A 22,841-nucleotide genomic window follows, 5' to 3' on the forward strand; every position below is an offset into this window, starting at 1 on the left:
GAAAAAGTGAACACGAAGCTTGCGTGGTGACTTAAAAGTCCACACGATCTCACACGTAAAGTTCTAAATTGTCTCTGCGAGGCCGATTCCGTGTAAATAGTCGAAGCCTGCGTTTACTTCTTTCGCATACCGCATCGGCAACCTCTGGATAGGGAAAGGGGGTAGCTTCGCGGTCACTATCCTAGTATGTACTCGTCCCATTGACAGTGTTCTCCATCTAATTCTATATTTCAGAAGCGACAGCACTCGAGATAAATGTGTGGACAGCAAACGTCCCGTCATTCCATTTGTCCATGCTCTACTCTGCATGTCACTTCTTCGGCGTCCGTGCTTCCTCCTTGTATATTGCGGGGCGCAAGTTTACTCCAATAAACATTCTTCCTACAAGGGCCTCGACTCGCTATACGTGATAATACGCTCCCTACAGGACAAATGGGACCATATACAGTAACTCCAACGCCAACCACCGGGGACATTTTGTGCAAACGCACTTTGTTACTAACTCATTTCGTGCTTGTATAATTATCATGCTCATATTAATCTTGTAGGCGCCAGCACATGTCTATAACACACCACCCTAAGCAGAAGGCCGCAACGTTTTCTCCATATGTAGCCAAGTAGAGCCATGGATCCTTCGTAATGTAGGGAATGCAATCTGGTATCGTATTTTGCAGGCGCAGAGTTCGATTACCGGACTCAAATTCAGCCAATTTCTTTTCAATTCAACCAATTTAGTTTGTTTATGAAAGCTCTTCTGAGAAATATGACGTAACTCCAAAAGTTCGTTGACCTATTCTTTGTCCTCTGGAGTGTCCGGCCATTTTGTGGGCCTTCGCTTGCCCACGACAGCGGCCATTATTCGACCCACCGGGTTAACTAATGCTTTCACGCTCAAAAAATTAGCCTAACTTCGCTGACTTAACGTCGAGAACGCTGATGTTAACAGCGGAGCTTCCTGACGTTCCCTAATCGCAAGGCTGAGCTTAATAGAACCTTTCAAAGCCAGAAGATCGATTTCCGTTCGCGCCAGTTCATTTTTGCCGTGCTCCACTGCTCACGCCATCTACTCGAACCTTTTGTTACTTTTGAATTAGAAACACTGCCCGAGGGGGCGTCGCGACTGATTTTTGTTTTTTAATGACGTGTTTTTTATTTACCATCGCGAAAATCAACCAGCCATGTACTTTTAATTAAAAGAACAATGCAAATATTACTTACGTATTGATGCCTTGCTTCAAATATGCTTAATGTTTTCTTTTTCCCAACAATGTTGACAAGTACAACCATTGCCACCGGACTTTGCGTGGGGAAAAGCTTTGCGTGGGGAAAAAAAAGTTTGGAAAAGCTTTGCGTGTATAAGCGCCTCGTTCAAGCATTTTATTAACTTGCTCTACTCCTCGCTAGGCTATGCCCTCTCTACATCGCTGCAACCGCGTTACCACATTTCGCCCCATGAAAGCTTCGACTAAGAACAGCCTCGCTGTTAAGGGGCGAATAATTAAGGTTGTTTCGAGCGATGCTCCTTTGTGCTGGGCAAGCCGTAGCGAGCTGAAAGCATGCTGTGCTTTAAATGTGCTCGTAAGTGACATTTGCGGCAGTAAATTCACATGTTAGGTCACGAAATCGTTAGTGAGTGTTTAGACAATGTGGTTGTAAGCAACAGGTTAACGTGCGTGCGGACGCGCGCATTAGATTTATCAGCTTTCCGATAAAAATTGTGAGTGCGCAATGGACTGACATATATCGTTACTTGAGTGCATACCTCCTCCGAATACCTGCATCTCTGGAAAGGCCAGCGCATTTGGCATGCGCTTAAAAATGGTAGACTATTATACGAACCGATAATGCTAAACACAGTGGCAGCTAACCTGCTTACGTGACGACATCGCTTCAACGTTGCTACGACATTCCTGCAACATTGATACGACATTTCTACTACATTTATATGGCTGTGATTTGGCGACGCGAGTTTGCCTGGGCTCGATTAGCCTTCTTACGAAGAAATCATGAGAACCAATTTTACCGCAATCCTGGCATACAAATTTATTTAACCAAACCTTCTCTCAGTCCTCTCCGGCGGGTACTGTGATCTGTTCTGGCGCGGCTACTTGCACCTGCGCGCTATACCTTCGTTGCCATAGCAACATCACCCGCTCTCACTGTCTCGGCCCAGCTGAGCGTTCTCCTCTTCACCGCAACAACGTCGCTTGATAAACGGGAACTGGACGTGGTTCGGGGAGGAGCGTTAACAATGCTTTGCCGCTGTATAAGCAAAGCTTCCGGTGCTTGAACCGGGGTTTGTGTAAATCCTGAATGAAATTTGCTTGTCTTTGTCGACACCTTTGTGTTGTCTTATTTTTAAATCGCTGTTTAACATCGCAAGGCCGTACACTGCGCATCTACTCAGCACACCCGGTGTTTTCAAATAACTATGAAGTGTCTTAAGGTTTTTCGGATATACGCGAAAAGTTTTTCACGTTGGCGGTGTGTTTATCGCGTGCCGAATGATCTATGGTACGAACAGACGTAACGCGGGGTTGATATCAGTTTTGCGAGAGTATATTACAGGCCCTTACATTGAGCTTTGAGAGCCCAAAAATAAGAAGGCTGCTTAGAAGCAATCGTGTCTCCTAACGCGTGCGTCCTCTGTCTACAGAGTAAGATGTCGACCCAATTGAACTGCCTGCATCTCGGTCCTGTGTGACCTGGAAATCGTGCCAGGTAAGTTCTTTCGTAACTATAACACGCGAACGCTCTACCTGCTTGAACCCTACCCTGACGAGTAATGGCTCCGCGTGCCGAACGACAGCTTTCCGAAAGCCAGGTTTCAAAGGTTTCGCCTGCGAAAGCCCGAGTGAAGAGCAGCAAAACGAGGAAGTAGTCCCCGCGCTTAACGAGATGCGCGCGCTTCGAGTCCGCCAAGCGTGGTGAGTCGTGGGCAGCGGAGCGAGCCCGACGCGTCGCCGCGCGAGACAAGTGTCGCGCTGCTATTCCGAGAGCGGCGGGGCGACATCGGCTGGCAGGAGGGACTGGAAGCTGTCGAATTAACAGGTACGGGTGACGGTAGCGCTTGCTGCGACCGATATATATATATATATATATATATATATATATATATATATATATATATATATATATATATATATATATATATATATATCGAATCAGAATGAGGAATAAGGGGCTCGCTCGTTGAATTAAGCCAGAAGTAAAGGTTGGCAGTCAGTCAAGAATGCTAAGGAAAGCAACGGGGAGAATGCGGTAGGTCATTTGTTATCGTTTAAACAGATGCATACTTTTGAAAGACAGAAAAAAAGTGGAGAAAAAGTGCCCGCCGGGTGGGATCCGAACCCACGACTGACCACTATGGTACCGGCGGGGCTTTTCCCATATATATATATATATATATATATACATATATATATATAGTCGTGAAATAGAGTCCTTAGTTGCTGCAGGAATACGCACAAAGTAGAAGTACGCTCTTCGGAGACTTTATTTCCAACGTTTCGACCTGAGACAGGAAGACCTGTCTCAGGTCGAAACGTTGGAAATAAAGTCTCCGAAGAGCGTACTTACTTTTACTTTGTGTATATATATATATGTATATATATATACAGAAAGAGAGAGAGAGAGAGAGAGAGAGAGAGAGAGAGAGAGAGAGAGAGAGAGAGAGAGAGAGAGAGAGAGAGAGAAAGAAATATTGAAACACAAAAATAAAATTATATGTATATATATGTACACAGTTAAACCTGGATGTAACGGATGTGGAAGTAACGAATTCCTGGATTTCAAGAAGTTTTTCAACTCCCCATTGTCCCCCTCATTGAAACTCATGTGTTCGCAGCTTCTATGTAACGAAAAGTTGCGGTGGGTAACCTTGATATAATGCAGTCGGAAAGCTGATAAGTCATTATTTTTTGCACTTATACTGAAAAATGGGCCGGAGAAGCTAACTAATTTAACTAACACTAGCGCTACTGTAGAGAGCCAGCAGCAACGAAAACGTCTAGAATCGCCTAAAAGCGAAATTTGTCACGACGACGACGACGACTACGAAGACGATGATGGTGATGAACACAGTGGCGGTCACCATCCCGCGGCTAGCAGAGCATCCATGTTTAATTTTGCTTGTGTAGCGTGACAGAACACCAGGTAGCAAGATAAACTACACTTCACGTTTTTTTTCTTCGCCTGTACCCATAACTACTGTGCATTTCAACGTGTAGGTGCGGTTTCGGCCCGAGACTTAAGTTTTAAGGTGCTAGGCCGTCCTGTCGGCGTGTAGAGTCGCTCGTCTTCACTGCTGTCTGTGGTATCCGTTCGTCGGTGATGAGTTCTACTGCTAGAAAACGAAAAGTTACGTCTTTTGAAAACAAGTTCACAATTTTATACGGCGTCTCCACCGGCGAGAAACAAGAATGTCGCGATCCCGTAGAGTAGCCAGCTAGCACCATCTCAACAATCTTGATTGCGGAGAAGCGCATCAAGTTCGCAAAAAAAAAAAAAAAGCCCTTTCAGCACAGGTTTGGCTTTATAAACGCGTTAAGGCACAGAAAGGTGCCACAGGCCAAAAGTGATGCTTAAGTTACGTTTCTTAATACGGGGGCGCATCCCAAATACAAAGAAAGTGTAGCCCACACTTATTGATCTTGCTTATTTGTAGCGCCGCGTAGTGCCCAAGCTCGTTGCGAAAGCAGGAGGCGCCACTCACGCAGTTTTTCACTGTAAAATAGATCTATGAAGGGTGAGTTATCATTCACTGATGTCTAAAATTTCGGCTTAGTTTCTGCTTCATTCCCGTGACCCTTAACTCAAAACCTGCATGTAACAAAAAATTGCGAACTTCTGCCAACTTCGGTACATCCAGGTTTAATATAATCAGTGAATAAGAGTCGGAATATAAGGGGCGTGCTGAATAATGAACGCAGAAAAGAAATTAGCAGTCAAGAACGCGAAAGGGAGGGGTAGGGAAATTTAATGATCATTGTTTAAATCAGATATATTTTTTAAATGTTTGAGAGGAAGGAAGAACCTGGACAGAAAAAAAAAAAACATGCTTCCCGGGTGGGACCTGAACCCAACGACCTTCGGAATGCAGGCCGGATGCCATGCCAACTAGGCTACCAGGGAGGCTGCTCTTCGCCTGACCCCATCGGACGCTGCAAGCCATCAAGTACCGTTCACGGGGAACATCGAGCAACCGCTTGAGATTTTTAAAAATATATAAAAAAAAATCGAAACAACAATGACGACAAAAATGTGTTCCCCGTCTGGGACACGCACTCCCGACCTTCGGAATACGTGTCTGATGCCATGAGCTCCGCCTCAATACAGCGTGTTAAGGCACCGCTACAGTACCTGTATTAGCCGTTGCACGTAACCAACTATAGATTTACCCAGGGATCTGGTTCCTCCGTTTATCAACGAAATGAATGGACGCAAAATGACACATTGCGGCAAACCTGAGCGCATGTCGGACCGAGTAGCGTAAACGACCCCGTTCATGCCCAGTCCTACCTGTTGGTGGTGGCCCATGTCGGCAGCTTGAGGCACGGGCAGACGCCACTGGTCGGCGTCGAGGCGTCCGAAATCGTAAAAGACGCGCCAAAGGCCGGGCCAGTGCTTTTAAATGGCACCGCGAGCGGCGCGCGAACAGCTGATCTCGTGGGTGGACGACAGCGCCTGTGGCGTCGAGAGGGGGACGCAGTGGCCGTAGGATGCCGGCCGTTCGCGTTCGAGGGGAGAGACCCCACTGTGGCAGCAGCGTCCGTGATTGGCGGTCGCTTTGACGATGAGCTCAGTCGGCGCGCGGACCGACCGTATTCGGGTCACCCGCGATGCCAGCCACAGTGAAGAGAAATGGGAGAGAGAAGCAATACCTCCTCTCCATTCCACGAGACGTTCCGTAAAGGGTGCGCCTAGAGAATATCAGAGGACAAGGAAAAGGGAGCGTTGCCACAGGAAGTACACACGCCGCATTGTTTCTGGCAGCTCCTCTCTATCGACTGATCTAAACTGGTGTGGTTTGGTTTCATCATCATAATCATCATCATCGTCATCATCATGATGTTTGTGTCTACGGCAGGACGAAGGCCTCCAGAACTATTTCCAGCAACTTGTATCGTGTGTTTCTCATGTCCATTATTGGCTTCCGAACATTCGCAGTTCAGCTCTCCATCGAAGTCTAGGTATTCGCCTAGCCCGTTAACTTACCATCCCGTGGTGGCCATTCCTTTGAACGGTCAGTCTGCCTGCTAAGTTCAGCCGTTAACTTCAGCCGGTCTAAAATGCAAGTAACGTTATCGACAAGTGACTTTAAATGAGGAGGCTGACGCGCTGTCGTGGTTGTAGGAATGAGGGCATGGTGCCGGTGTAACTGCGTCCTATCAAACAGTCGACGAGTGGTTCAGATACAGAGGTTCAACAAGTAGTTCCCACTTCGCGGGTATCTGGCGACTATCTCTCTGTTCCTTTCGGGTTTCAGAAATGAATAATAACGGTTTTTAAGGAAATATCTGCTTCTTGTGGTGCTTTGGCCCGAATCCAGATCATGAAAGATATAGGCTCCTCAGATCGTTGTGAGAGTTAAACTGTCCGAAAACAACACAAGGATAAGCGCGGATAAAAAGCAATGGCCCCCACGACGACATCCGCGTAGCATATGGTACATTTTCTTTGCTTCTGTATCCGTCATGTCTTGCGCAAGTTCTAAAAGGAACTAGTCCAAGCTGCTGTCCCTCTGCATTTTTCGGAAACCTGAACAAATGGAAACAGTTACGATCATGGTATATTGAAATGAACATAACGCCGAAAATAATATGAAGCTTACGCATCATCTCGGAATCTCCGCAGAAACTGAGTCTAAGAGTCAAATTTGTGCAGAAAGAAAAGCTTGGAAAGACGGCAGGGGAGGTATAGGTGGGAATGCTGTTCTGTGTTTGAGGTTTCGTTCTTGCGCGAATATAGAACGATCACACAACGCGGCCGTTCACAGCGTTGCACTGTAAATTAGAACAAAAAACGAAACCTCGAGCAAAGAACGGGGCTAGCTCAAGTATTAGAATCACGTTTTAGGTGCCTAAACCGTTTTAAAGTTTCTGGCTTTTGCGTGTTTACATCTTCAGGGAACGTTACCGGAAACTCCCTAGCTGTAAGATAGCTTATGGTCTCCGAGGTTTCTGTTGTCGTGAACCCTACCGAATCGGGTAAATTGCCTTTAATGCGGTCGACGCAGAAGTTTGAATACATTAACTTTGGATGTACTAGAACTATTTATTTTTAGTAAATCAAATCAGTTAACATTGATAAAACGAAGTCGTAAAGTAAAACCTGATTTTTTACCGTTATATTTTTAGGAAACACAGAGAAACTGTTCCATATAACAACAAAAAGAGAGAGATGCACAAATATATAAATCTGCACGATTAAGACGACAACGAGAATAGAATTGGCGCGTAACCTTTTTTTTTGAGAAGGTCTTCAGAATGCATAATGCAACAACGGACCTACTTCGTATCGAAGAAGCAATAAGCAAGCAAAGAACCTGGACTGCTAGCATGGCGCGCAGCTTTCATCTCTTAACCAGTGCCCGTGAGGGTGGGACATGTACTGTTGGTGAAATGCATGAGATGCTTGTTATTTCTCAAACCTTTCTTGAAAGGGCCAACACGCCAGTGCACGCACGTACTCATCCACTACAATTTGAAGTTACATTGGGTGCGGCCGAATGGACTTGAAGCCTAAAAATGCTGTTCCACTTTCCCTGACGTTCGCACTTTGTAGGACTTCCATTCCAGGACGAAACGGGTCATTTCTGTCTCTTCAGCAAACTAGAGAAGAAAAAAAAAAAACCGGTAGAGAAATGTGTGAGGAGGAAGAGCCTGGATGATCAAGCAATAGAAAAAAACGCCCGCGCGGTCTGTCTTGGTTCTCCACGTGCGGGCGCCACAGGAAGCCATCCACTGTCCGGGCGCTAACAGCGTTTGTGACGCAACCGGCTTGCACGCGCCCTGTTCGCGGTTGTCGTTAACAGCAGGCGTCAACATCGCGCACGAGGCACGACACGCCATAGTTTGTCCCGAAATGTCACCCAGCACAACGTGTGGTCGGACTCGGCCCCTCCGTGTTGTCGGCCTTCACGGGCACGTTGCACGGCCCTCCGTGTCGCTTCCGTGGCTCGCGTTACGGCGCTTGGAGTCTCGGACGGTGATGGGTTCTTCGGAACGTTGAATGGGTTCGCACTTTATATTTTGTCAGCAAAGTGGATTGCGTGAGCACACCCTTTGTCGGGCGCGTTGTTGGGAGCGCCACTTGGCAGGCTGAGGGGTCCGACGCTAGGGTGAAGCTGTGGAACGTATGCTCAGGCGTTGTCCAGCAACGATGGCACAGGGACTGCTGTGCTGCCAGCCCGTGCGATTTTTCTATATGAAGCGGCTGAAAGCTATGGGCTTGCGAAGAGGAGGATTTTTTTTTGCTTATTTAGGCTCAAACGAGAACTTTCTTGCGATCGGACGGCAGCCGGGTGCTTGGGTTGCTTTTTCCAATGGAGATACTTTGCTACGGAGTTTCCCGCTGCGAGCACGTTCGTTCGTTCGCTCTCTCGCAAACTCATTCACTCACTCACTCACTCACTCACTCACTCACTCACTCACTCACTCACTCACTCACTCACTCACTCACTCACTCACTCACTCACTCACTCACTCACTCACCCAACTCAACTCAACTCAACACAACTCAACTCAACTCAACTCAATTCAACTCAACTCAACCCAATTCAACTCAACTCAATTCAACTCAACTCAACCCAATTCAACACGCGCGCGTACGCATAAGCACACACGCTGAATCACGCTGAAGGTGCGTCTGATTAGGGATAAGTCAATTCCTCAGATCAAACTTGCAGCATCACAGTTGTTTCCACAGCAATTCTAGACGACACACTCTGGGCAAAAAAAAAAAAAAAGACATGTGCGCGTACACGAACAAGTCCACTGAACAACAAGGATGTTCATGCGCGTGCAAGCACACGCACACACGGGTGTATTTTCTTTTTTGTGTGTGCGTAATTTTTGTGCCCTTTTCCCCTCTTTTCCTCCTCCTAGGTCGCTAGCTTCTTCCGCGATCCGCAGGACGTGAGGTGATGGAATAAAAAAGAAGTCCGCTTATACGGCGTCGCCTCGTCTGAAAGTGTAAAGCGCTTCGAGGCGGATGTTGGCACGGGGGCGCATGCATTAGGGCCGGCTATACTTACACGCCTGGTGTGGTCCGTCATGCGTGCATGTTCAGAAACGGTTGCACTTGTCTGGACGCGGAGACCCAGCGGGGTCTGAAGCGCGGGACCACCCAACACACCCACCATGCGCGGCAGCTGTTGGCTCGTTTGGGTACGGTTTTTAAGCCGAAAGCTGAGTCGAAACTCGATCTATCGAAACCCGATGTTACGAATTTTTCTATCTAACGAACAAATTAGGATTCCGCCGCAGGTGCCTATACGGATCAATGCTTTTAGGAACTCGAACTAACGAAACAGGTTCATCGTCATTCCTGATTAGCGAAGTATTTCGAGAAACAGACACATTAAAAAAAAAAACAAAGAAAAAAAACGAACAGTTTCGAAAGTATATCGTCAGAACGCCAACAAAGATTATTGCGCCACGTCAGAAAAAAAAAAAAAAACGATGCATACAGCTTCGTTTTTATGGAGCTCTACGAGCTAAACTCATTAGTCCTGGTTTTCAATCAGCGATATTGCTAAAACTGCTGAAGCTCATGTCCCGCTAAAGGTCAGGTGATGGACGCGAATTGCTCAGGCGCTTTGCAGGAACCGAGGTCGCGTTGAATGCGCTTGTGTGATACGAAAAGTATGTCCATCCAACGTTAACAAATCCCATGCAGGCGAAAATCACAGTTTTTTTTTTTTTTAGGAAATAAATTCGTTTCCCCTAAAGCCCCCACGCGTTTTATTGTGAATATTTTTATCTCGGACTTTTAGCGCATTGCTAAATTATCGGCCGGCGAGTGCCGCGGCCGCCGCAATTACGATGTCGTAGTAGCTGCTGGGACGTGTCTCCCTTGAGCATCGAATTGGAATCGACGGCTTGTAAAATGAGTCCCGATTTTACGAAGTTCTCGATTTAACAAAATAATTCCCGGTGACTTCGCTAGATCGGGTTTTAACTGTACAGTAGACTCTCGCTGAGACGAACTCGGTTAAGACCAATTTCCTGGTTAAGACGAATAAACTTTTGCGCTCTTGTAACGTGCACAATGCAAAAAAAAAAAAACATTAGCGTAATACGAGTTTATAACAACACAAACAAAATTTCCCGCTCCCTTTGAGTTCGCCGTAACGAGAGTTTACTGTATGTATCATTGGAAGGTGATTGGTAGGTAACGTACAGCCACAACCGTACAGATAGATCACGTAATTGACGGCAAAATAGCGTTGCTGCTGTGTGAACGTGACTGACAGTAAAATAGTGTGTCTGCTGTGTCGAAGGGTGGACCTGTATATGAAAGATACTTGTCAGCAGAGTTACTCAATATATACCAGTTGTGAAACCCCCCATAAGCCCCATGTACCAAAAGCCGTTACGCGGTTGGCCCCCCTGCGCCAGGTCGAACAGGGACAAGCAAGGGGAAAGTTGACCAGTCTCGTCTGTCGGCAGAAAGTCGAAGTAGTGCTCAGTTGCTTGCAGTGCTGTAAAAAAAACAACAACAAAGAAACATAAATATTACCTGAGTTTTTTTTTATTTTAAATGTAAGCTGTGTTTTATTAAGTTTTGTTTTTTATAAAGTGTTTAGCAAAGTCAAGTTCTTGTCTCCTAGGTGTCGCGCGCGTAGACTTGCCCCTTAGCTTCGACCACCGTGGCTTCGACGCAGCTGGAGGGCCAGCACCGTCCGGATTCTGAAGCGGAATTGCGCAACTGGTGTATATTGGAGAACCGTGCATGTCAAGATAGTACAACCAGAACCATCCCGTCGACGATGGACGTGAACATAGCGGGAAAGGGAGGTTAAAATGTGCTACCGAGCAGCGGAGCCGGATGAAGGGCTCTTAGCGTCGCGTCTCTTGGGCGATGGATGTAGCAGGCGCGTAGCCAGGATTTTTGTTCGGGGGGGGCTAAGATTGTTCTCGTCCCCCCCCCCCCCCCCCCCCCGAACAAAAAAAGTGCGGTAGTTTGCAAGCACCCTTAAAGGCTATGAAGATAAAATACATGTTTGGTTCATTCAAAAGTCTGCCTTGTCCCGATATCAATGATACCAGTTTTATCGCAATCTTCAAAGGAATAATCAAAATACTAAATTAAACGTTTGAAGCAATGGCGAATCCCCGCCCACTTTCGGCGGCGATTTCACTATGACAGTTCAGGATCTTGTTGGAACGATTGGCGCCCAACGACTTAAGTCACCGCCAAGGAACATGATTGCGCGATTGTAGACGGGCCTCCATTGATCTTATCATTTGAATTCTAACGTGCAGTTAACACACTCATAACTACGCGTTAGTGCTAGCCTATATATATACCACTCCTGCCGTGGCACTTCACTGCAGCGCTAAATTTAAAAAATTTTGACATTTGTTGCATTGCTTCGGTTTAAAAAACGCCTGTGATTGGAATGGAGCTGTGCGAGTTACCAAAGGCTAGTTGCTATTCAATTGAACAAGGTTGTATTTTGTCTTTAAAAGGCTCTTTAAGGTTCTCTCATGATATTGGTGTTGATTATGATTGTATTTGTGCCAGCTGAAGTTGTAAACTGGGCGGAAATCCGCAGACCACGTGGTACAAATCTCTGCCCGTGATACGGGACGTACAGCCGGTAAAACGCTTGTCTATAACAGCGATTTCAACTTCAACCAGCTACATCCGAAAACCGCCGAAACATACTCGTTCCAAACATGTCGGATGCAAAAGCGAAGGGCTAAGACTTCATTATTCCGCTGTAGTTTTATTCAAATCCCGCTCCGGCGGGGCAGGATAGGGCTGAGAGTACGAACGCTGTGTTATAGACAAGCCTTTTACCGGCTGTACATAGCACGCACAGGAACCTTGTGCAGGCATTGCATTAAACGGCCATAGTTTCATGCAATTATTACTTGCTTTATCTCAACGTGTGAGTATGATAGGTGTGACAACCGCAATAAATGACGTAGGCCGTAAGAATTAGATTTTTTTTATTTAGTTGTCCTTGTCGAAAATGCAAAATAAAATGTTTTGCGTACGCCTGCACAGTAGCGGCCAGTGTCAGGCCAATGGAGCTCATTCTGTGCAGTACACATCGATTCTATGCACTTGCGTTATCTGTAGCGCAGATCTTATCTTTAAAAAATGAGAGGCTATGAATTATACATACAAGAAGCGTTATATCTCTAGCAATAATTTTAACAAATATCAACCCTAAACACACAGACATCATGCGCAATAACAGCGCTGTTAAGCACGAAAATTACATGAACATGGCAAGATTAGTCCACACCAAAGCGTAATAATTCAGCCATTGGTATTTGTTAAGTCATGCCAGTTTAAATTTGCGCTTCTGTTTTGAGTCTCAACACAGTCCATTTCGTAGCTTCTATCAGGTCTCCGGGCGGACATGAGAAGCTTGTGCTTTGTAACATAATGGATCTGGTTTACATTTCGGCACAGCCTAAATGTAGAGTCTGCTGTAATGAGCTTGGTGTTCTCAAATAGTTGCATTATTACCTGTCAAGTTTTCAATGCTTCGTGCATAAATGCCCTATAGTCTGCCTGAAGGCGTGTACTATCCAGTAACTTTTCTGGAGCAGCCACCCCATTTAGCTACCACTCCTAGATGAGGTACAGCAAGTCACTGCAAAGTTCACCATTCGATGCTGTATCGAACTTTATATTTAGCAAGAAAAAATAGTAACGCAAAGACGACGATGCCGGACCGTACTCTTGCGGTTAGGCATGTTCTGTGCAATCTGAGCAAAATATTGCTGTTTTGAATTTTGTCGTGAGATCTGAGGAAAGAGTTATAATGCGGTCCTACCATTTTGGTTTCAAACTTTAATGAAAGGACGTACTTTTTTAGCTGACGCGTGCACTGCCATTTTTCAGCCGAGTACACACTGCCGGTTTTAAAGCTAAACGATAAAAAACTATCAGTGCATAAGCATGGGTGGCTCTGGAATGTATATGGCGCACATGAGTTTTGTAGTTTTTTTTAGAGACGCGGGAAATGGAAATTATGTTGGGAAGGCTCCTTGGCCCACCAGAAAACGGAGGATTGGGCAGCTGTGCAGAGCCAGCATGACCTTCGGGCGTGGTGCGATGCGCGAAACAAGTCAGCATTTTGTTTTCCGGAGTGCACCAAGAAACCATGCGCATTGGCATGGCCCCGTATACAGAAAGACCAAAGACTACCATGCTTCAGCATGAAGCGGACAGTAATGACATAGTTAAACTTGGTTGACAGCGAGCGTGATGTTGAAACTGAAGCATGGTTTCAGGCTATACGACAGGATAGATTGGCTAAAAGTTGCAAAGTTGTTTACCGTGATAATTCCTCGGTCATTTCGGTTACTTAGGAAATGCTGACGATTGCTCAAAATGTCCTTCATGCAACATTTTAGAATGTATAAGTAGCAGTTGTGGATTCAGGAATAAAGACAACAGCGCGCACCCGTATGTGTGTGTGCGGGGGGGGGGGGGGGGGGGGTGAGCGGAGGAGGAGGGCGGAGGTGTGCTGGTGCTCTTGAGGGGGCCTGCTGTCTGTAGCCAGTTTATTTAATTAGGAGATTATGTTGTCTTGCACGACCGATTGAGCCTTGAAAGAACGATACTCCTGCGTCCACGGAACTTCAAAGAAGGCCAGGAAGAGTTAAAGGAAAATTCTACCAGAAAGGCACGTTCGTTTCTTCGCCACCAGTACGAAGGTCCTTCACTTGCGCTGTGCACGTACGCTGCTATGGGTTTAAAATTGGGTGTAGCAGTCGATGCACGCGTAGATAATAAACGCGGTAACAAAAGTCCCGATAACGCGCACACAATGCAACAGCGGCTACATCACATGAAGTTTCGTTCCAGTAAAAGCAAACTATTAAAACTGCAGCCAGAACAAATATATTTTTCACTCTTCATGTACTGATACGCTGTCCCGATACACTCTGAGTAACCCTCTCCAACTTCCTGCATAATAAAATATTTAGGCGTTACAGGAGTTGAATTTACGTTTTCCCTCATTAAAAATCACCTATCCGCTCCACCGTGGGCGCTTTTAACAACCAATTCAAACGCAAATACTGCATTCGGAATAAAACGAAATACACAATTTTAGCTCGCAGACGCAAGGTACTGGGGCATCGTATAAATATAAAGAAATTATTATTTAAATATCAGAGAATGCATAACTGATCTCCACAGCACAACTTAACGTACAATGCAACCTCCATCGTCAAAAGACATCAGTGATCATGGAAGGATTAATCACTGGAAGGAAATGACTTACAATTCGAGGCCTCTTTTGGGTGTTGGCACTTGGAACATGAGCTTCTCAAAACCAGGGGCGCTTCTATCCTCGCGACATATTGCCGTTGTGTTTCAGGCCCTTAATATACACTGCTCTGGGCAGCCGCCGTCCAGAGAAAAAGCGGCCGTGGACGCAATGGAGGGGCTTTAGTTGTGATCGAGGTAGAATATGGCCACCTGATCGTTGTTACTCTCGCGACGTCGTCTGCCTGTGGCAGGGCTGGTGACCGCGGTGCCTTCACATTTAGGATAAAGTCTGGGACTGGCTCGTGGAGCTGCAGCGCGCCTTTTTTTGTCGAACCGCTGTTCTCCAGTTTCCTAGGTTAGGGGAGAATACCGCCGAACAAAGCTGCCTAATCGCAGGGGTGAAATTGATTGTCGCAACATCGCCGTCGGAAGGGGACACTCAGTGCGCGCAGTCTGAGCCCACTCCAACAAAACCCTCCCGGGCTCGACAGAAACGTGAAAAAGGAAGAATGAAGGGCTGACGCGAGGAAGAGGGGCGTACCTTGCTGTGTGTCTCATTCGCAAAGGCCCTTTGCCCGCGCACGACATTCATCCAGCTAAACTGCATGTTTCATCCATTACGTAGCCCCATCGCATTCTTCAGTTACCTTGCACGAGTCTTGAATGTGCACGTGCCCACGGCCGCTTGATCTCCCCTTTTCTAGGAGATGGAGCGGCCGTGGTCCCTCTTTTTTTTTCCCGCGAGTTAGTGCGGACCACTCCTTGCTTCCCCGGCCGAGTCAATCTCCTCTGCTGAGAAGTACTCAGCCGGCCTATTATTCTCTGTGTTGCCACATGTCTCGCACAAAGGGACACAACGCATGCCTGTGTCGTCCCGTGCGCTGAGCTTACCTGAAGGCGCCGTGGCTTTCAGGGCTGCCCCCCTCCGCAATCATCCCTCAGCGGTTCGCACCCTTCAGGGGCTTCATTTTGTCACGGCCGGACTCGACTCCCTTTCCGCAGCGCGGAAAAAGAGTCGAGTCCGGCCGTGGTTTTGTGTAAACACCCTTGCGTAGGGAAGACATTGAGTGGTGAATGCTTCTACTAGTGGCACTTTCAAAGGATATGCAGCTTTGTTCGCAGGCGACGTACCAGGCATATATAGGCAGACCGGCGACGGCCGGAAAAATTTCGGGGGGGGCTGAAGCCCGGTCAGCCCCCCCCTGGCTACGCCACTGGGATGTAGGACACCTGGGAGTTTTAACAGTGGAGCTTTTTAAGCTTTAAGTTCCGCCGTGGAGTGTTACCAGAGAACAGCCCACCTTGCTCGTGGGCTTGCGCCACGTGGGGAGCTCACAAAATAATCAAGAAAAATACCGAGCGCACGTGAGGAGCGCCAGGCGTCGTGCAGAACACTCTTTCCAGCATTCGTGGCTTGATATCTCGCTTGCTACGCTCCTCACCAGTTCACGTGCATTCGCGCCTCGAATGGGAAGCACAGAAAAGCCTGCGCTACACACGCCGAGAAAGCCAAGCCGGTTTTGCGGGCTCTAGCGCGTGCTAACGCGGTCACTTTGGGAGAGATGTGAAGGCCTGCGGACAAGACGATCTGGGATAGTTCCTAGCATAACCTCGCAAAACCTACACACAACTTACCCAAGCCACGCAAAAAGTTTGGTGATCCCAAGCTCTGTTGTTGACTACAGCCTTGCACCCCTAGCGCAAGCTGCTCCAATTTTAAACAGAAGAGCTGTTTAAGCTTTTATTTCATTTCATTTCATTTCATTTCATTTCATTTCATTTCATATATTTTACTCTCCGGGCCGTTCAGGCATTACAGAGAGGAGTGGTGTAAAGAAAAGCAAAGTACATAACAAGCAATGGAGGGGTCAATAAAAATGGCTGGCAAGTACAGACTTCAATTTTGCCAGTTCCTTCGTAGAAACGATTCCGGAAGGAAGGCTGTTCCAGTTCGAAGTTCCGCCGTCCAGTGTTACCATGAAAAGTATGACAAAAAAATACCGAGCACACATGCGCCTCGTGAGGAGCGCTCGGCGACGGCCAGCTGGACTTTCGAGAACATCTTCCCAGCGTTCATGGCGTGATCTCTGGCGTTCTGTTCTCCTCGCCAGTTCACGTGCGTTCGCGCTTGAAGTGGGCAGCACAGACGCCGAGTTCGCGCTACAGACTCCGAGCTCGCGAAGCCGGTTGCCGCGGGATCTAGCGCGTGCTAACGCGGTCACCTTTGGGAGAGATCTGAGCGCCTGCGGACAAAACGGTCCGGTGCTGCCAGTTACGGATAACTTTTAGCGGCAAGTTGGTAAATCCATGTGAGGTGCATCAGCGGTGTCTCCGATGAAGGGAAAGGGGCCACCAGCTCTGCTGAATCTCCATCCTTGAACCACTAGTACAAACTGCGCCCTTTCTTTATTGCAGATTTAACAGGGAAGAGGGCACAGTCAAATGTCGCTAGTTTGAGCTGCGGCGAGATTCCGTTCCCTTGCGGGTACAATCCCGGCACTTAATGATGATGATGATGATGCTTAGCGACTTCCCCTTTGTAACGGGGTAGCGTGGCGCAGCGACCTTAGTCGTAATGCCACTGTACAATCACCCGAAAAAAAAAAAACTACGGAATTTTTGTGCTAGTCTTACTCTATGTTCGCATATCTTACGAGATGATTATCTGCTCTTTTCCAACCAACAGTCTAACCTTCTTTTACTAACTTCTACTGCTGTCCAATTCACTTTTCCGCTAACCTTAAAGCCAAGGGCTTCCGGAAGCTGGATGTATTCCTCACTGAGGACTGGACGGATACCTTTGCACTCCGTTACAGTATGACGCATGATTTCTGGCGTCCTGCCGCAACCTGCGCACAGTTCTTCCTGTACCGGCTTGCGGATAAGCGTTTTTGTACGCAAGCAACCCGCCCGGCCTTCAAAAAGCAGTGCACTCCCTTTGGTACTATCAAATGACTTTTCCCTCGTGTTCTCCCGCTTCCCGATTCTGTATATATCTAAGGGCTTCTTTGCGTCCACCCTCTTCTTCCAGGTGCGCACCCAGTGCGCACGAAGAGAAATCTATTAGTTCACTTGAGGCACCACCCTTATTAATTTGAACAGCGGTTTAAAAAACTCCGCTGTTCGTTCTCGGTAGCCTAAGGTAGAATCTGACGTTTTTAGAGCGAGCAACCCGGGATCGAGCTCCAGCCCTGCCATTTTCTTTTTTTTCAGATATCCGTGATTTTTCTTATTGCAAAATTTCCTACTAATCAACTCTGCGCGTTTTTTTTTTTTTTTTTTTTTTGCAAATGATGGTTGCTTGGAATCTCTTATGCCGGTCCCGTTTTATTAACGTCCTGCATCGCACCGCAGTGCGTGGCCCGTACCGTCTTGGAACGGAATATCGCAGGAACGCAAGGGGAAGTGAATCAATACTCCTTAAAGGAGCATCTACACAAGAGGCAAGTTCGGTTCATTCAAAAGGTTGCCTCGTTAAAATAACACTGACACAACTTTTAACGCAAACATCACAAAATAAGCTATGTCATTATGAAAAAAAGATAGTAGCCATGCGACCCATTAGTTCATTTCCCCCACTAGAACCTGTGACGTATTTTGGGCAGCTGTGCGGTTGGCTGAGGCCAGCAAAAGCCAACCCAAGTTATGCAGGGTCTGCAAGTTTGCAGAACCATCTAGTTGCGCTTAAATTTAATGCATACTCTTTTCATAGCAGTAATAGTGGTTGGGTAAACTATAGAAGTTACGCAACTACACGTAAAGATAGATGCACCAGTGCGTCCTGCTGTTGATACTGCGCGCAATATGCTTGTTATGGCTTTCGGGTTGTCCCACACGGCAGACTGAATGGCGTAAGCGACATTGTCTTACGTGACCCTGTATGTCGAGCAGACCACACGTCGCACGAAGCAATCGCTGTCAACCATAGCGAAAACAAGCCATGGGCAAATACGGTCCGAAACAAAGTGAGTGCGGACAGCGGTATAGTGGCGTCATCTCGGAGGGCTGACGGTAAACAAGGCGTTTCGCAGTTCACTGCAGACTAAACAGCGTATTAACGTTCGCTTGAAGATCCGCCCTCGTTACGTCATCGCAAACGTCACAAAACACACAATTTGACGGGAGAATAAAATTTTAAACCTAAGTTGTTTAATTTCTCAGTGGCTAAAGCATCATTTGCTGCCGGACAAGCGCTGGGGAACTATAAAACACCAAATCTTTCGAATAAAACAAACGTGTATTTTGTGTGCATGGCCTTTTTAAACATATCCCTACAACTGCCCTGTCGGCGAAGTACCGGGATACCCATACCCCACCCTGTACAGAGCAGTGAGAGGGCGGGCTGACCAGCTCGCGGCTTGAGAACCAGGAATTCCTGGTCAATCCGGCCCACGCAGCAGCGGGCCCACGCAGAAGACAGTGTATTCCTTTCCTCCTGGTTAATTCAAACCTTTGTCCTAAACTCTGCCGAGCAAACTGCTCCTTCAAAAAAATCGCCCCAGAAAGGCAGCGTTAAGGCCCGTTCACACTTGCGACGAAGCGACGCGACGAAGCGACGCGACGAAGCGACGAAAGCGAAAGCGACCGCCACCCTTGCTGTTCATACTTTCACGCGACATAGAGCGACGGCGATGACGATTTTTTGCTTTTCTTGTTATTGTCTCGCGCTGGGAGCGAGACTTACGGGAATTGTGCCGCTTGTTGAAGACAGAGCATCAGGTTGCTTTGGCAGGATATGACGTCACGAAGTCTGTCCTGCTTTCGCTTCAAAAGCGACGGCGCGACGCCAGCGAAAAAAATTGGCCGAGACCGATCGCTCTCTTCGCGCGACGAAAGCGACATAAATTTTCGCTGCTTTCGTCACTTTCGCTCGTTTTCGTCGCAAGCATGAACGGGCCTTAAAACTGCAACAGCAAAATTTTATCCAGAGAAAGCGTACGGGGAAAGCGAAAGCGACTTCCCACACTCACGGCGAGGGCATGGGCCATGTAAATTAAAACAACCGCGGGAAGGCATCGTCTGCAGCTGCATTTCACTCTACTCCGGGGACGCACCGAGTTTAAAATGTATTTTCCAGAGCTGCTTTCATCTGCATGTTCAACAAAACCAAAAAGATGGAAAAGCGAGGGGTCTTGCAGGGAAGGCGGAGGGATACGGCTGACGGAAAGCGGGCAATGTACTACGGGAAAAACGTTTCGCGGCGGTGCAGAGAAAGTGGCCCCCGAAGTCAAGAAAGGCAGGAAAAACACTTTCGCTTTTCCTCGACCTCGTACAGCATCCTGGCGACACGTTTGCAAGCCGCTGGTGTCTCCTCGTCAACAGTATTTGCATTCTATTAATAATAAAAAAAACACATTGAAATGAGGCGCACAGTGGCAGTCGCTCCGATGACTTCTGCGCACCTTGTCGAAATATTCGGTTCGCTGCTCGCAGCAGAATATTTGAAGCTGCTGTCAGCGTAGCGTGCCAAACCAACCATGTATTGGAGAACTCGCGCTCTGAGTATCGTTTCTTTTTTAAAAAGGTGCAAAGAGCTTGCAGGTGCATTGACTTGTACGATATGTGTGTTCGTGCACACAAATGAAAAAAAGAAACGACGTTCTGAACAGATGTCGATCGCAACCCCTTAATATTCCGTTTCATAGTACGGAAAAACATTGAGAACTAACTAGTATCCTCCGTGCCAAGTTACGAGTGCGTGCGGCCATACTCTGTCTAGTTGGTTCACTGCAGTTGGGCTGGCGAGCAATATTCTGAAGAAGTACTGAACAAAGAAAACTTTCTTATACAGGTTATCGTTACACATCGTGTACATGCTACAGAAACGCGATGTCCACGTTTTGTATGCAGTGCTTCATATCAGACAAGTAGACCTCACTCAACACCAGTCTGTCGTGCCAAACTAGCTCCTCCACACAAATATCTACCTCAAAAGCAGGAACGACATTTACGCGCACTTTAAGCCATTATTATCCAGTGCAAGAAAACGTTATGAAAACAGAGAAATCTTGTTACGATGCTTTAACAAGACCACCTGGAAGTACTCTAAAGTATGATTTGATGAAAATATTGCTTGCTGTAAGAAATATGGCTTGTTGCATATATGCAACTGGCCAGTGAAGGCGCAAAATCAAGGTGAACCTTGGTAGTCGAGGATGTTATTATATCGAACTGAGGCGTGCAGCAAACAGTTTTCGTAAGAAACGATTCACAAAGATAACATGTAAGGAATACAGAAACAAGTAACAAAGATGAAATGACAGAATTCAGTTGATAACACAGTCTGATTATCGAAGAAAAGTGATTTGATTGATTGTGGGGTTTAACGCTCCGACGCAACGCAGGCGATGAGGCGCGCCGTAGTGGAGGGCTCCGGATTAATTTTGACCACCTGGGGATCTTTAACGTGCGCCGAAATCTCGGACACACGGGCGTTTTTGCTTTTCGCCTCCATCAGAAAAGCGGCCGCCGCGGCCGGGAATCGAACCCGCGACCTCAGCAGCGCAACGCCGGCTGCCAACTTTCGCCCAACAAAGCAACAAAACAGTTGCGGTCTTTGCTGAGGCAAAGACTTATGTTAAACTTGGAGCACGCGATGAAGGTGTAGCCACCTGTGCACATCTTGCAGCGGCTGCGCTTCGTGTTCCACACCGGCCAGTGGGCAGTTTCATCCACCCTCACGTCTCGTGGAATCGACGCCGCTAGCTTCTCAGCTGGCGGGAGGTGCTCTCCTGAGTGTCTGCCTGCTGGTCGCTTCTGGAACAGCACCAAGCTCGAAGCCAATTCACCGAGAAATACTCTCAGAGGTGCCGACGGCTGCCTTTGCTGCTGCGCTATTCTCTTGTGAAGAAACCAAGCATTCACGGCTGTTATCTTGATGGTGTGCCAAAATAGACACATGTACCACCGTTTGGAGCGCAAGGCAAAGCGATATCTGAAGCACATTTTATCCAGAAAATCCACACCACCCATGGAACTGTTGCATGTTGGCATGATTGCGGGACAGTCTACAAGGACGTGATCCTTCGCCTTCTTGTCCCATCTTCTAACAGCTACAACTGGCTCAGTGCCGCAGAAATTTGACAACATGGCGACACAATTCTGTTATCAAACCACTTCAGTGCGATTGGTGACTTATCTCCGCATGATGACCCTGAAAAATCATGCGTTACTCGGCCCCTTTTCTTCATTGATTTTTCATCCATCAGCTTACAAGACTGAAGTATGTTCTCGCGAACCGTATCAACACAAGATAACCCTTTCGTCGTCAGTTCTGAAACAAGCTGGTGACTGGCGAAGAAATTGTCTGCAACAATCAACTTGTCAGCACGGTGTGGGAGGCTAGCACACGCTGCAGTAGCACACCAGCACCGAGGCCCAGCTGGTACCCTTCTTGGTAATCACACACACCGTGGTTGCAGCGTTGGTAAACGTCGAAGTCATAACAAATACCCGACTCACCAGCCCGAGCCCAGACCTTTATCCCCCACTTGCTTTTAAATGCGAATGCATTTCTTAGTCGGGGGTTGTCGTGCTCCGTCGGCGTGCGCCCGCAGGTGTTATCTCTCCGCGCTCCTCGCCCCTAGCAACAGCTGTGGCGCGCCTAGCAACCGGAGCAGGTGGTAGCTCGGGCGGGAGTAGCGGAGGGCAAGGGGAGAGGAGGAGCGCGCTCGGGCGTGTGAGGGCGCTCGCATCTCGGAGCTCGGGCGGAGTAGCGGAGTGAGTGGAGAGGAGGAGCGCGCTCGGGCGTGTGAGGGCGCTCGCATCGCGGAGCTCGGCGGGCTCTCTCTCCTCTCCGCTTACCCTCTCTCCGCTCGCTGCGCTCGGAATCTATATAATGCAGTGGAGCGCGCGCCTGGCGCCTTGATAGCGATGGAAGTCGGTGAAGTCGAATCCCTCGCGGCAACGATACCGCAAGCACGAAGTGTAACACAATGCAACCTGAGCATTACACCTCCCGCTGGCGGTGACGTCACTGCAGTTGCTTCAACGTCATCATCGGTTGGAGGAGAAGACAAGTAATTACTCGCACCGCACTCATCGGTGCACCCAATGCATTCGCATTTCCGCACGATCCCCTTCGGGGACGTGGGGGGATTTTTTTTGGCTTGCTTGGCATATGCTGCCTTATGTTGCAGCGGCCACGAAATGGAATTAAAATTTCGTCTACGGCAGATTTCTTTTCTTGGGCAACCGACAGCACGTTTTTCCGCAGTGAGGAAACCCACGGACGCACCTTCCAACATTTACCTTGCTTCAGCTCGTCCGTTGCTTGGTCATTGTCTGTGAAGTGCAAGTGGCTGGCGATTTTCTCAAACCTGTCCCTGGACATCACTTGAGAAACTAGCTCGTATCTGCTTCCAGTCTTCCAGTAG

This window comes from Haemaphysalis longicornis, unplaced genomic scaffold, assembly GCF_048455015.1.
Source record: "Haemaphysalis longicornis isolate Haplotype H1 unplaced genomic scaffold, Haemaphysalis longicornis Haplotype H1 scaffold_9, whole genome shotgun sequence".
NCBI lineage: Eukaryota > Metazoa > Arthropoda > Arachnida > Ixodida > Ixodidae > Haemaphysalis > Haemaphysalis longicornis.